General features: G+C 42.0%; 1 protein-coding gene and 3 non-coding genes across 7 annotated transcripts in view; all 4 read left to right on the top strand.

Moving 5' to 3' along the window:
• The window catches only part of AGBL2 (AGBL carboxypeptidase 2), a 182,489-nt gene that overhangs the window by 85,776 nt on the left and 81,061 nt on the right, over positions 1-15,652 (top strand). The gene's annotated exons all lie outside the window — the stretch shown is intronic.
• Positions 3,240-3,403, top strand: LOC137539326 (U1 spliceosomal RNA). The gene has a single exon (XR_011025020.1). It is a non-coding gene; the product is annotated as a U1 spliceosomal RNA (small nuclear RNA).
• LOC137539328 (U1 spliceosomal RNA) lies at positions 9,372-9,535 on the top strand. Its single transcript, XR_011025022.1, has one exon. It is a non-coding gene; the product is annotated as a U1 spliceosomal RNA (small nuclear RNA).
• LOC137539329 (U1 spliceosomal RNA) lies at positions 13,749-13,912 on the top strand. The gene has a single exon (XR_011025023.1). It is a non-coding gene; the product is annotated as a U1 spliceosomal RNA (small nuclear RNA).

The following is a 15,652-nucleotide window of genomic DNA, read 5'->3' as shown; positions in this document are numbered from 1 at the left end:
CACAGCAGCTTGCTTCTATCCTTTCCTCTGTCTTCAACAAGTCCCTACAGTGTGGCAAAGTACCAGAATGCTTCAAGAGGTCCACCATCATCCCTGTACCCAAAAAGCAGGGCGCATCCGACCTCAACAATTTCAGGCCTGTCGCCCTCACATCGGTCATAATGAAAAGGTGGTCCTGCCCCTCCTTAAACAAAAAGCAGAAACCCAGCTAGACCCGTACCAATTTGCCTACAGGGCAAATAGGTCGACCGACGACGCCATCAACATCTGTCTGGAGCTTGTCAACAATCACCTTGACAAACCAAATTCATATGCCAGGGTTCTCCTCCTCGACTTCAGCTCGGCTTTTAACACCATTAGCCCCCAAATACTACAAGAGAACCTGGCTGAGCTCGGGGTCCACCCCACACTCCAACTGTGGATCAATGACTTCCTTACAAACAGATCCCAGGTGGTAAAGCTGGGCCCCACCTCCTCGCAACCAAGGACCACCAACACAGGGGCCCCACAAGGCTGCGTCTTGTCACCATTCCTGTTCTCCCTTTATACGAACAATTGCAGATCCTCGGCGAGCTCTGTCAAGGTAATCAAATTTGCAGACGACACCACCATAGTCGGCCTGATCTCCAACAATGACGAGCAGGCATACCGCCACCAGGTGGACAGGATCTGCCACTGGTGCAAGGAGAACAAGCTGGTCCTCAATAATGCAAAAACGGTTGAGATTATCATTGACTTTAGGAAACATGCCTCTACCCCACCTCCTCTGCACATTGGTGGAAAGGAGGTGGAGAAAGTGCCCTGTGTCCGCCTCCTGGGCACCACCATCTCCAACACCCTGAAGTGGAAGGCAAACACTGTCTCCACCCAGAGGAAAGCCTAGCAGAGGATTTACTTCCTCCGCCAACTGAAGAAGTTCGGCATGTCACGGGAACTCCTGACGAACTTCTATACCGCAACCATCGAATCCGTCCTCTGTTCTTCCATCACTGTCTGGTATGCTGGCTCCACCGAAGACGACAGACGCAAACTACAGAGGGTCATCAGGACAGTGGAAAGGATCATCGGGAACACACTCCCTGCCCTAGACTTCCTCTATAATGCCAGACTACGCTCCAGAGCACTGAAGATTGCCAAGGATCCCTCCCACCCTGGCCACCTGTTTTTCAATCGGCTCCCCTTGGGGCGGAGGTACCGGTCCATCTCCACAAGGACCACGAGACACAAAAACAGCTTCTTCCCCTCAGCTGTAACTTTGCTGAACTCTATAAACTCTGCCCGTGCTCTCCCCCCCACAAAACCCCCATGCTGACTATCTGCCTGAAAACCACATGGCAGATGTTTGAAAAAGTATCATGTATGTTTTTGAGATGAAGTGATGTCTACTATGGTCTATGTTCTATGCTCTTTACTCCTATGTTCTTTATATATGCCCTGTATTCATGTGCCAAACCCAATTCCGGGCACGACCCAGTCGTGCTTGGCAAAATAAATGCGATTCTGATTCTGAATAGAGCGTCTTGGCTGCTGATTTTCTTTAGTGGCATCCACTGGGGAAGCGTTTGTACTTTGTTCACAAACACTTCAACTCAATGGGTATCATTCATAAAGCATTTCCGTATGCGGAAATGCTTAACACCGGTGACTTTCCCGACCACTCAGCATAAGCCCCATTCATAAAGGCTCTTTCCGCATGAAAAGGTGACAGAGCGATACATTTCCGCCTTGTGCGGAGTTTTTCTAGATTAATCTAGAAAAAGTAACAAACACATCCATTCATAAAGATTAGAGCAAGCGGTATCCGGAAGGAAAATACCGCTTGCTCGACAGTAGCGATAGGCGGGCGGAATACATATAAATGAATGGGAGGGACCTCCCAAGCAGCATCAGACAGAGCAGCGCAGGAAGGGAATCGGGCAGCTTTTAAGTTTCCGCATGTCTTCCGCCACGCTGCCGCCAGCTTCCTCCAGAAAACCTCCGCACTTCTTCCGCAACAGGCAGACTTCTTTATGAATGCCCACCCAGAAGTCTTAATTACCGGTTGCGGAGAAGAACGGTGTTTTCCCGCACTACCGACAGCCTGTTTATGAATGATACCCAATATAGTAAATTGATCGATGCTATTAAAATTTGCAGGATGTCTACTATCCATTTGCAGACTGTCTACTTTTAAATCCTATAGATCTTCTGATTTAAAATAAATATGCATGGGTCTTGGCAAACATGAGAAATCTAAATCTCTTGTGACAGAAGCGGTTAAACGTTAACACCTTTTTTACTGTGTTCATTTTTTTTTTATTCTAAATGTGACAGTATTTTATTTTTCCTTATAGTGCTCTAAATTCAGTAAAGATTAAAGCAATGCAATCATTTTCATGTATTTGAGGTGGTTGTGCTTCTTACTAGAGTGCAGGGTAATATGAGACAGTGGGCTCTATTCATAAAACCTTACCGCAAGTTTTCCGCTCAAAACAGCGGATTTTCCCGTCCATTTAGCAAAGTGGGCATTCATAAAAGCTGTTCCCGCATGAAAATCTACAATCCCCCAGCAGAGCGAGAAATTTCCGCCCTCTCCAGTGTTTTTCTAGATTTATCTAGAAAAAAGTAACAAAATGGCCATTCATGAAGTTTAGAGGAAGCGGTATGTGGACGGGAAATACCGCTTCCTCTGATTTTGCGGATTACATACAAGTGAATGGGACAGACCTCCCAGAGAGAGCAGCGCACGGAGGGACTCTGCCGGCTGAAGTGTTTCCGCATGCCTTCCGACAGCTTACCGCCAGCTTTCAGCGGGAGATCTCCGCTCTTGCATCGCAGCTTTCAAGATTTCTTTGAATGACCACCCAGAAGTGTAAAATACCGCTGCGGTATTTTCCCTCCAGGAGTTTTCTCGCAACAACTTTTTTATGAATAGAGCCCAGAGAGGACTCAGTATCACTCTACAGAGAATGGTCGTTCCTCCATAAAAGGAGTTGTGGGCGGCTGCCTGAGTGACATCATTTTATTCAAATAGGTCTGTTGCTGCAGTGCACTCTGGGAGTCGTTCTGTTCAGGCTAATTTGGATGTTTAAGGCTAATTTGTATTCACTGACAGCACAGCAGAATTTGCTGCTTTATGAGGATATGAAGTGTGTGGAAATAGATTTGAGAAAAAATAATATTTTTCCAGGGTCTGAAATCGCTCTCTGTTGAGTAGGGAGTGCCCAAACCAGCAACCTCCCTGTGTAGGATTCCAACTCATACTTACCTGGCAGGGGAGACACCATGATCACGAAGGTGGTTCTCCCAGGGTGAGGCTCATCCATTGCACTCCGGGTGGGTTGACCCCTGCGATTTCCCCAAATGTGGGAAACTCGACTGCATGATTTGTGGTAGTGGGGGACTGCGTTCGCGCTTTCCCCTGATAATGCTTGGTTAATATCAGAACAAATAATTGTGATAATATTAAGGATTGGGTGTTCTAGGAAAATGCATTATAGGTTTCAATTTATGTAATTTATAAAAGAAAAGAAAACAATTATTATGCTACATTTTGCTTATTATATATTTAAATAATATAAAGTGTTTCCTATACTTCTCTATTTTAAATTGTATTAAATATGGTAAAAACTCCCCTCCCCAAAATAAATTGTATCCTATAGTAGCCCCATATGTATAAATAGTGAAATGAAATGTTATTTCTTTAACTTTTGTATCCAGTAGAGCAGCACTTTATATGTAAATAGTGAAAATACATTTTACAAATCTATTTTACTTTTTAAAGAAACAGAAGCAGCAAAAAATTGACAAGTTTCTAAACCTTTAGAGGGAAAAAAAATATAAAGAATTTAGTTTTTCCCTAAACTGAGCTAAAAATGTATAATTTCATATTACTGCAAAACATAATAAAAATAATTTTATAGTAACAATATAAAGGGGATTTAATATATAGTAAATACATGAGATTTAATATTTCTAAAATCTTTAAGTGTTAATTAAATATTAATACATCTCCTATGTATATACTCTGTACAGCGCTGTGGAAGATGGCGCAATATACAGTAGATACTAAATAATAATTATTTATAAAGCGCCAATTAAATAAATCAATTCAAGATTTATAAATTAGTTTTGCATATCTTACGATTCCCTATAATGATATTGTCCAAAAATACTCAGTGAAACATAATTTTAAAACAAACATAAATCCTATTCTTTGTGAAAAACTTGCACCTCAGTGCAGAAGTGCGCGTTTGATCATGTGCAGCAAAATACACACAATTCTACAATGGCTATCATTTATAAAAGTGTTGTCTGTAACAAAAATCTGTGTAGGTATTTCAGCCTTCTGGGTGGTCATTCATAAAAATGTTTCTAGTTGCGATAGGAGTGCGGAGATATCCCGCTGTAGGTTAGCGTTAGGCTGTCGGTAGGCATGCGGAAACAGGAGAAGCTGGCCGAGTCCCTCCGTGCGGTGTTCTCTCTGCTGCTGCTTGGGAGGTCTGTCCCATTCACTTACATGTACTCCGCATGCTTATCCCTACATCCAGAGGAGCGGTAATCCCCGTCCGCATACCGCTTGCGTTAATTTTTATGTATTTACATTTTGTTACATTTCCGTATAGAATCACTGCACAATGGGTAATTTATCGCTCTGCTCGGGAAAGTCAGCTTCGCATACGGAAACAGCTTTTATGAATACACATTTTGCTCAGTACTCGGTAAAGTCGGCTGTTTTTAGCATTTCCGCATGCGGGAACGCTTTATGAATGATAGCCTATGGGTATCATTCATGAACAGGCTGTCGGTAAAGAGAATCAGTGCGGGAAAACACCGCTGGCGGATTTTTAGACTTCTGGGTGGGCATTCATAAAGTTGTATCCGTGTGCGGAAGCAGTGCGGAGATTCCCGGAGCTAAGCTGGCGGTAGGCAGGCGGTAGGCTTGCGGAGACACGAAAGCTGCCGATTTGATACATTTCTCCGTGTTCCGCTCTGCTGCAGCTGCCTGGGAGGTCTGTGTGTCTCCATTCACTTACATTGGTATCGCCACATCAGAGGGAGCTGTACTTCCCGACCTCACACCGCTTGCGGTGATCTTCATGAATGAACATTTTGCTACATTTGTACCGATAATCACCGCACAAGGCGGTGATTTATCACTCTGCTCGGTAGTGTCATTTTTCCATGCGGAAAGAGGCTTTATGAATGCTGACTTTGCCGAGTGGTCGGTAAAGTCAGCTGTTTTAAGCATTTCCGCATGCGGAAATGCTTTATGAATGATAGCCTATGTGTGCTCCCTGCCTAAGTGTTTGTAAACTTCTGTCTTCAACTCAATATATCCTAAAAACTCAGCATAAACAGGGAAGCAGACAAACTTCATTGTTGGATGTACAACCAGCTTAAAGAGAAACTCCAACCAAGAATTGAACTTTTTCCCAATCAGTAGCTGATACCCCATTTTACATGAGAAAGACAATGATTTTCACAAACAGACCATCAGGGGGCGCTGTGTGACTGATTTTGTGCTGAAACCCCTCCCACAAGAGGCTCTGAATACCGCGGTACTGCTGGCAAACTGCCACAATGTAACAATGTTCAGAGACAGGAAATAGCTGTTATTAGCTGTCTAACAGACAGAGCAGCTAGAAACAGCTAAATAACCTGCCCACAGTAACAATGTCACCATGTAATAAATGTCAGAATGTGAATCTGGGAGAGGAAAGATTTTACAATGAGCAAACACTGACTAAATCATTTATACATAATTATGGTAAAAAATGAAGCACTTTTTTTACTACATTATTTTCACTGGAGTTCCTCTTTAAGCCAGCAGACTCCTGCAGCCATCAGTGCTCACAAAGACAAGGTGACCACCACCAGGGATAAAATCACTGAGGAGTATGCAGGTAAAAACTCAACAGACCTTTATTGTGACAACACAAATAAAAGTAGAAATAATTACTCACATTGGCTATCATTCATAAAAGCAGTGCGGTAAAAAAAAATCTGTGCGGGAAAATACCGCATTCAGTAGTTTACACTTCTGTGTGCTCATTCATAAAAATGTTTACAGTTGCGATACAAGTTCGGTATTTTCCCTGAACTAGGCAGGCCGTAGACTGGCGGTATGTTTGTGTAACATGAGAAGCTGCGGAGTTGATACATTTTCTCCTCCAGAGACAACGTTACTACAGAAGAGGCAGCCCCAGCATCCCTTTACACGTGCATTTTTTAAAAACGGCCTCTCCTTGCCTGGATCTGCCGGAATCTGTCTATTAGTCTTTCTAAACCAGGGGTCCCCAAACTTTTCCGGTCAAGGGCCGGGTCAACATACTTTAGACTGCTGGGAGGCCGGAGTATACATAAAATGTAGAAAACATTACATTAAGCCTAGGTAGTGTAAGCTATTACCTGTTAACATGTGCGGCCCTTATGTCTCCCATTTAAAGGGAACTGAGCACATTCTCTTTTAATGGAATCTCTCCTGGCATAGAAGCTGCCATGTTCCCCCCTCCCCTTCTCACATTCCTTATTTACAGAAGTCAGAGATGCTATCTTGACACATTGACACAAACTAGGTCTTTGAAGAAACAGTCCTAATTACTAACCCCCTTTGTTGTCTAATAGCATTGTTTATCTCTTGGTAATTAGCCCAATAAAACAATTAGGAACCTGAAAGCTCTGCGGCCGGGGACGGCCGGGCAGCCCTGCTGAAACAGGGTAATTAATCTACTTTGAATGTAAAATACAAGGTAAAATGAAAGTTTATTTTAAGAATGAAACAGATTGTCGGCATGCATTTTTCATGTGCTATAGAAATGTCCTGAATGATAAAAAAAAAGGTGCTCGGTTCACTTTAACAAAATCCGATGTATGCCCCCAACACAGCATGTGCAGATAGTATGGCCTGCAACAGAGGAGAACTTTTCCGGAGGAGAAGCAGCCATTCATGTGGCGCCCGAAGAACATCTTTTACTACAGACAGCGAAGCATACCCAGGTGACAACCTGCAGTCCAATTGGACCCATGTGGATGGGTGGTGCCAGCATTGCTATTCTAAATTTGGGTCGCAGATATTTAAAGATGCAGGGGACCGCATCTATAAGTAAGAGATTTTGAGAGTGGGGGGCCGGTGAAAAAGCCTCAGGGGGCCGCATTCGGCCCACGGGCCTTAGTTTGAGGACCACTGTTCTAAACAATCTATTTAATTGCCACAACTTAGAGGAAGCTCACAAAAATTTTACACATGCAGGCTTTCTGATGTGAAATATATCTGAAAACAGGTACCCAAAGGGTTAAAAAAGACAGCCTTGGTATTCTGTAATTTTATTTTTTTTTGCTCTGCTCTCACTGCTGCTGCTGCTGGGAGGTCTGTCTAATTCGCTTACCTGTTCTCCGCATGCTTATCGCTACTTCAAAGGGAGCGGTATTCGCCGTGCTGACACCGCTTGCTCTAATCTTTATGAATTGACATATGGTGACATTTGTTAACATAATCACCGCACATGGCGGTAATTTATTGCTCTGCTCAGGAATGTCAGGTTTTCATGCGGAAACAGCCTTTATGAATAAACACTTTGCTAAGTGCTCGGTAAATTCAGCTGTTTTCAGCATTTCCGCATTCGAAAATGCTTTAGGAATGATAGCTATTGTGGATCCTACACAACAGGACCCATTCAATTAATAAAAACATTGAAGCACTAAAAGTGCTAACCATACAAATGGTAAAAACCTTGAGATGCCCACTCTCTAGTCAGTTCCGACCGGTTTCGGCTTTTGCCGTCCTCAGGGGTCACTAGAGATGTGAGTGATTGTTTCTACTTTAATCTGTGTTATGATAAAGCAGAGGTCCCCAAACTTTTTCAGTCAAGGGCCGGGTCAACATACTTCAGACTGCTGGGGGGCCGGAACATACATAAAATGATGTTGAAAAACATTACATTGAATCTAGGTATTGATTTTCCCCAATCATGCCCAAAGGAGAACTCCCAGCAGCAGTCATTCAGTCATGCTGTGCCCAAGGAACGTCTTTGTGCTCCAGTGAAGCATACCCAGGGGACAACCTGCCGTCCAGCTGGACAGCAGTGTCACCTGATGCAGAATTGGATTGGAAGCCAGCGAATGACTGCTCACTGGCTTCTACAGTATGTGGATGGGTGGTGCCAGCACTGCTATTCTATATGCGGGCCACTGATATTTAAAGGTGCAGTGAGCCACATCTATAAGTTGTACATTTTGTGTTTGGGGGCCAGTGAAAAAGCCTTGGGGCACATTCGGCCTGTGGGCCATAGTTTGAGGACTACTGTGATAAAGGCTTGTGGCGTACTTACCTGCATACTCATCAGTGCAGTATCCCTGGTGATGGTCACCTTGGCTTTGTGTGCACTGGGGGCTGCAGGATTCTTTTTTTTTTTTTTTTATAAAGAGCTTTATTGTACAATAAGGCAAATACAACAACAAGCTAGAGATAGCAGAACAAATACAAAAAAAAAAGAATAATATCAAACGTGGATACACATCTTACGCATGTATATATTGAAGAGCGAAATTCCAATGTCCATACCGTTCAACCTAGGAAATGGGGCACAAGAGTGCCTCCTACTGAGGGCTGCAGGATTTTGTATGCTAAAGCTGGTTGTACATCCCACAGTGACGTCTATCTGCTACCCTGCTACTGCTACGTTTTTAGGATATATTCGTATGATCAATTGTCTTGAATAGAGCGTCTTGGCTGCTGATTTTCTTTAGTGGCATCCACTGGGGAAGCGATTGTACTTTGTTCACAGACACTTCAACTCAATATAGTAAATTGATCGATGCTATAAAAATTTGCAGGATGTCTACTATCCATTTGCAGGCTGTCTACTTTTAAATCCTATAGATCTTCTGATTTATGTTCATTTTTTTTATTCTAAATGTAACAGTATTTTTCCTTATAGTCCTCTAAATTCAGTAAAGATTAAAGCAATGCAATCATTTTCATGTATTTGAGGTGGTTGTGCTTCTTACTGGAGTTTGGGTAATATGAGACAATAGCGGCAGGCAAGCTGCTCGGCTGCAGGAAAAGACACAGTGAGGATGCAGCCCCACTGTACAGAGAATGATCCCTCCTCCATAAAAGGAGTTGTGGGCGGCTGCCTGAGTGACATCATTTTATTCAAATAGGTCTGTTGCTACAGTGCATTCTGGGAGTCGTTCTGTTCAGGCTAATTTGGATGTTTAAGGCTAATTTGTATTCACTGACAGCACAGCAGAATTTGCTGCTTTATGAGGATATGAAGTGTGTGGAAAAAGATTTGAGAAAAAATTATATTTTTTTCAGAGTCTGAAATTGCTCTCTGTTGAGTAGGGAGTGCCCAAACCAGCAACCTCCCTGTGTATGATTCCAACTCATACTTACCTGGCAGGGGAGACACCATGATCACGAAGGCGGTTCTCCCAGGGTGAGGCTCATCCATTGCACTTCGGGTGGGTTGACCCCTGCGATTTCCCCAAATGCGGGAAACTCGACTGCATAATTTGTGGTAGTGGGGGACTGCGTTCGCGCTTTCCCCTGATAATGCTTGGTTAATATCAGAACAAATAAGTGTGATCATTTTAAGGATTGGGTGTTCTAGGAAATGCATCGCATCATATAGTTTTCAATTTATGTAATTTATAAAAGAAAACATTTATTATGCTAATTTTTGCTTATTATATATATAAATAATATAAAGTGTTTCCTATACTTGGTCTCTATTTTAAATTGTATTAAATATGGTAAAAACTTCCCAATCCCTCCAATCCCCTTCCCAAAATAAATTGTATCCTACATAGTAGCCCCTCATGTATAAATAGTGAAATGAAATGTTATTTCTTTAACTTTTGTATTCAGTAGAGCAGCACTTTATATGTAAATAGTGAAAATACATTTTACAAATCTATTTTACTTTTTGATGAAACAGAAGCAGCAAAAAAATGACAAGTTTCTAAACCTTTAGAGGGAAAAAGATATAAAGAATTTAGTTTTACCCTAAACTGAGCTAAAAATGTATAATTTCATATTACTGCAAAACATAATAAAAATAATTTTATAGTAACAATATAAAGGGAATTTAATATGTAGTAAATACATGAGATTTAATATTTCTAAAATCCTTAAGTATTCATTAAATATTAATACATCTCCTATGTATATACTCTGTACAGCGCTGTGGAAGATGGCGCTATATACAGTAGATACTAAATAATAATTCCCTATAATTCCCTATAATGATATTGTCCAAAAATACTCAGTGAAACATAATTTTAAAACAAACATAAATCCTGTTCTGTGTGATAAACTTGAAACTCAGTGCAGAAGTGCGCATTTTATCATGTGCAGCAAAATACACACAATTCTACAATGGGCTCTATTCATAAAAAATTTGTGGCGAAAAAACTCCTGAAGGGAAAATACCGCAGCGGTATTTTAGACTTCTGGGTGGTAATTCATAAAAATATTGCCAGCTGCGATGCAAGTGCGGAGATCTCCCGCTGAAGGCTGGCGGTAAGCTGTCGGAAGGCATGCGGAAACACGCCGGCAGAGTCCCTCCGTGCACTGCTCTCTCTAGGAGGTCTGTCCCATTCACTTGTATGTAATCCGCAAAATCAGAGGAAGCGGTATTTCCCGTCCACATACCGCTTCCTCTAATCTTTATGAATGGCCATTTTTGTTACTTTTTTCTAGATAAATCTAGAAAAACACTGCAGAAGGCGGAAATTTCTCGCTCTGCTGGGGGATTGTAGATTTTCATGCGGTAACAGCTTTTATGAATGCCCACTTTGCTAAATGGACGGGAAAATCCGCTGTTTTGAGCGGAAAACTTGCGGTAACCTTTTATGAATAGAGCCCAATGTGTGCTCCCTGCCTAAGTGTTTGTAAACTTCTGGCTTCAACTCAATGGGTATCATTCATAAAGCATTTCCGCATGCGGAAATGCTTAACACCGGTGACTTTCCCGACCACTCAGCATAAGCCCCATTCATAAAGGCTCTTTCCGCATGAAAAGGTGACAGAGCGATACATTTCCGCCTTGTGCGGAGTTTTTCTAGATTAATCTAGAAAAAGTAACAAACACATCCATTCATAAAGATTAGAGCAAGCGGTATCCGGAAGGAAAATACCGCTTGCTCGACAGTAGCGATAGGCGGGCGGAATACATATAAATGAATGGGAGGGACCTCCCAAGCAGCATCAGACAGAGCAGCGCAGGGAGGGAATCGGGCAGCTTTTAAGTTTCCGCATGTCTTCCGCCACGCTGCCGCCAGCTTCCTCCAGAAAACCTCCGCACTTCTTCCGCAACAGGCAGACTTCTTTATGAATGGCCACCCAGAAGTCTTAATTACCGGTTGCGGAGAAGAACGGTGTTTTCCCGCACTACCGACAGCCTGTTTATGAATGATACCCAATATATCCTAAAAACTCAGCATAAGCAGGGAAGCAGACAAACGTAATCTAAACAATCTATTTAATTGCCACAACTTAGAGGAAGCTCACAAAAATTTTACACATGCAGGCTTTCTTATGTGAAATATATCTGAAAACAGGTACCCAAAGGGTTAAAAAAGACAGCCTTGGTATTCTGGAATTTTATTTTTTTTTTGCTCTGCTCTCACTGCTGCTGCTGCTGGGAGGTCTGTCTAATTCGCTTAGCTGTTCTCCGCATGCTTATCGCTACTTCAAAGGGAGCGGTATTCGCCGTGCTGACACCGCTTGCTCTAATCTTTATGAATTGACATATGGTGACATTTGTTAACATAATCACCGCACATGGCGGTAATTTATTGCTCTGCTCAGGAATGTCAGGTTTTCATGCGGAAACAGCCTTTATGAATAAACACTTTGCTAAGTGCTCGGTAAATTCAGCTGTTTTCAGCATTTCCGCATGCGAAAATGCTTTAGGAATGATAGCCATTGTGGATCCTACACAACAGGACCCATTCAATTAATAAAAACATTGAAGCACTAAAAGTGCTAACCATACAAATGGTAAAAACCTTGAGATGCCCACTCTCTAGTCAGTTCCGACCGGTTTCGGCTTTTGCCGTCCTCAGGGGTCACTAGAGATGTGAGTGATTGTTTCTACTTTAATCTGTGTTATGATAAAGCAGAGGTCCCCAAACTTTTTCAGTCAAGGGCCGGGTCAACATACTTCAGACTGCTGGGGAGCCGGAACATACATAAAATGATGTTGAAAAGCATTACATTGAATCTAGGTATTGATTTTCCCCAATCATGCTCAAAGGAGAACTCCCAGCAGCAATCATTCAGTCATGCGGCACCCAAGGAACGTCTTTGTGCACCAGACAGTGAAGCATACCCAGGGGACAACCTGCCGTCCAGCTGGACAGCAGTGTCACCTGATGCAGAATTGGATTGGAAGCCAGCGAATGACTACTCACTGGCTTCTACAGTATGTGGGTGGGTGGTGCCAGCACTGCTATTCTATATGCGGGCCGCCGATATTTAAAGGTGCAGTGAGCCACATCTATAAGTTGTACATTTTGTGTTTGGGGGCCAGTGAAAAAGCCTTGGGGCACATTCGGCCTGTGGGCCATAGTTTGAGGACCACTGTGATAAAGGCTTGTGGAGTACTTACCTGCATACTCATCAGTGCAGTATCCCTGGTGGTGGTCACGACTTTGTGTGCACTGGGGGCTGCAGGATTCTTTTTTTTTTTTTTTTTATAAAGAGCTTTATTGTACAATAAGGCAAATACAACAAGAAGCTAGAGATAGCAGAACAAATATAAAAAAAAAGAATAATATCAAACGTGGATACACATCTTACGCATGTATATATTGAAGAGCGAAATTCCAATGTCCATACCGTTCAACCTAGGAAATGGGGCACAAGAGTGCCTCCTACTGAGGGCTGCAGGATTTTGTATGCTAAAGCTGGTTGTACATCCCACAGTGAAGTTTATCTGCTACCCTGCTAGTGCTACGTTTTTAGGATATATTCGTATGATCAATTGTCTGGAATAGAGCGTCTTGGCTGCTGATTTTCTTTAGTGGCATCCACTGGGGAAGCGTTTGTACTTTGTTCACAAACACTTTAACTCAATATAGTAAATTGATCGATGCTATTAAAATTTGCAGGATGTCTACTATCCATTTGCAGGCTGTCTATTTGTAAATCCTATAGATCTTCTGATTTAAAATAAATATGCATGGGTCTTGGCAAACATCAGAAATCTAAATCTCTTGTGGCAGAAGCGGTTAAACGTTAACCCCTTTTTTACTGTGTTCATTTTTTTTATTCTAAATGTAACAGTATTTTATTTTTCCTTATAGTCCTCTAAATTCAGTAAAGATTAAAGCAATGCAATCATTTTCATGTATTTGAGGTGGTTGTGCTTCTTACTGGAGTTCGGGTAATATGAGACAATAGCGGCAGGCAAGCTGCTCGGCTGCAGGAAAAGACACAGTGAGGATGCAGCGTCACTGTACAGAGAATGGTCGTTCCCCCATAAAAGGAGTTGTGGGCGGCTGCCTGAGTTAAATCATTTTATTCAAATAGGTCTGTTGCTACAGTGCATTCTGGGAGTCGTTCTGTTCAGGCTAATTTGGATGTTTAAGGCTAATTTGTATTCACTGACAGCACAGCAGAATTTGCTGCTTTATGAGGATATGAAGTGTGTGGAAAAAGATTTGAGAAAAAATAATATTTTTCCAGGGTCTGGAGTCGCTCTCTGTTGAGTAGGGAGTGTCCAAAGCAGCAACCTCCCTGTGTATGATTCCAACTCATACTTACCTGGCAGGGGAGACACCATGATCACGAAGGTGGTTCTCCCAGGGTGAGGCTCATCCATTGCACTCCGGGTGGGTTGACCCCTGCGATTTCCCCAAATGCGGGAAACTCGACTGCATGATTTGTGGTAGTGGGGGACTGCGTTCGCGCTTTCCCCTGATAATGCTTGGTTAATATCAGAACAATTCAATATTATAGCATTATAGGCAAGAAGTTTAGTGTCGGGATGATACCATTTATTGGCTAACTTACAAGAATAAGGGTAAGCAAGCTTTCGGCTGTATAGCCTTCATCAGGCTTCAATCCTGTTTGCTTTCAACCTGATGGAACAGACTATATACATGCAACATCAAAAGGGAATACATAGATGTTTTTCAAGCATAAATACAATATCATTATAGGGAATCGTAAGATATGCAAAATTAATTTATAAATCTTGAATTGATGTAATTAATTGGCGCTTTATAAATAATAACTATTATTTAGTATCTACTGTATATAGCGCCATCTTCCACAGCGCTGTACAGAGTATATACATAGGAGATGTATTCATATTTAATCAACACTTAAAGATTTTATAAATATTACATCTCATGTATTTACTATATATTAAATCCCCTTTATATTGTTACTATAAAATTATTTTTATTATGTTTTGCAGTAATATGAAATTATACATTTTCAGTTCAGGGAAAAACTAAATCTATATATATAAAATCGGATGTGGGTATGTGTGTGTGTGTGTGTGTGTATGTATGGATGTATGTATGTGCCGCGATCACTCGAAAATGGCTTGACCGATTTGAACGAAACTTGGTATACAGATCCCTTACTACCTGGGATGATATGTTCTGGGGATCTCGCGTCCCCCCTGCACACCTTGGCGGAGCTACAAACAGCAAATCAGATTTCACCCATTCAAGTCAATGGAAAAAATTTAAAAGGCTGCCATTCTCACAGTAATCAAGCCACAGTCCCCACACTTGGCACAGGTGGTCACTTGGTGACCGAGGTTACAAATCCAGGAAAAGTGGGCGGAGCATAAAACAGCCAATCAAATTTCAGCCGTTCATTTTAAATGGGAAAATGCAAACTGAAGCCACTGTTAATCGCAGGGTTCTCAAACTTGACACAGTTGGTCACTGGGTGAATGCGATTAAGATTCAAGAAAATGGGTGGAGCCTACAACAGCCAATCAAAATTCACCTATTGATTTTCAAGGGGAATATTTAAACTGCTGCCATTCTTACACTGTTAATGGCAGAGGCTTCAAACTTGCTACAGTCGTCATTGGGTGACTGGGGTCCAAATTCACTAAAGGGGCAGGGCCACATACAGCCAATTAGATTTCCTTGGTGGATAAACTACTTCCATTCACGCATTTTTGATGCCAGGAACCTGAAAGCTCACAAACGTGGTCATTGAGTGACTGTGTGTCAAGGTCACAAAAAGTAGGCAGAGCCAAAAACAGCTTTTACTGGGGAAATATAAACTGCAGCCATTCTTACATCGTTAATGGCAGGGTTCTCAAACTTTGCACAGTTGGTGATTGGGTAACTGAGATTAAGATTTTGTAAGGTGGGTGGAGCCTACAACAACCAATAAAAATTCACCTTTTGATTTTCAAAGGGAATGTTTTAGCTGCTACAATTCTCTTATACTGTTAAAAGCAGATGCCTCAAACCTGGTACAGTTGGTCACTGGGTGACTAGGGCCCAAACTCAGAAAGGGGGCGGAGCCACAAACAGCCAATAAGATTTGTTTATTTTTCAATGGGAATATACAAAGTATTGATACCAAGGACCCCAAAGCTGATAAACTTGATAATTGCAAAGAGACACTGCAAATGAACAGGATATCAACCAGAGACTATAAATTGTATATAGCGCCCGTCTCACC

Source organism: Hyperolius riggenbachi, chromosome 11 (genome assembly GCF_040937935.1).
Source record: "Hyperolius riggenbachi isolate aHypRig1 chromosome 11, aHypRig1.pri, whole genome shotgun sequence".
NCBI lineage: Eukaryota > Metazoa > Chordata > Amphibia > Anura > Hyperoliidae > Hyperolius > Hyperolius riggenbachi.
Note: the sequence above shows the minus strand (reverse complement) of the source record. Positions and strands in the feature narration are given on the sequence as shown.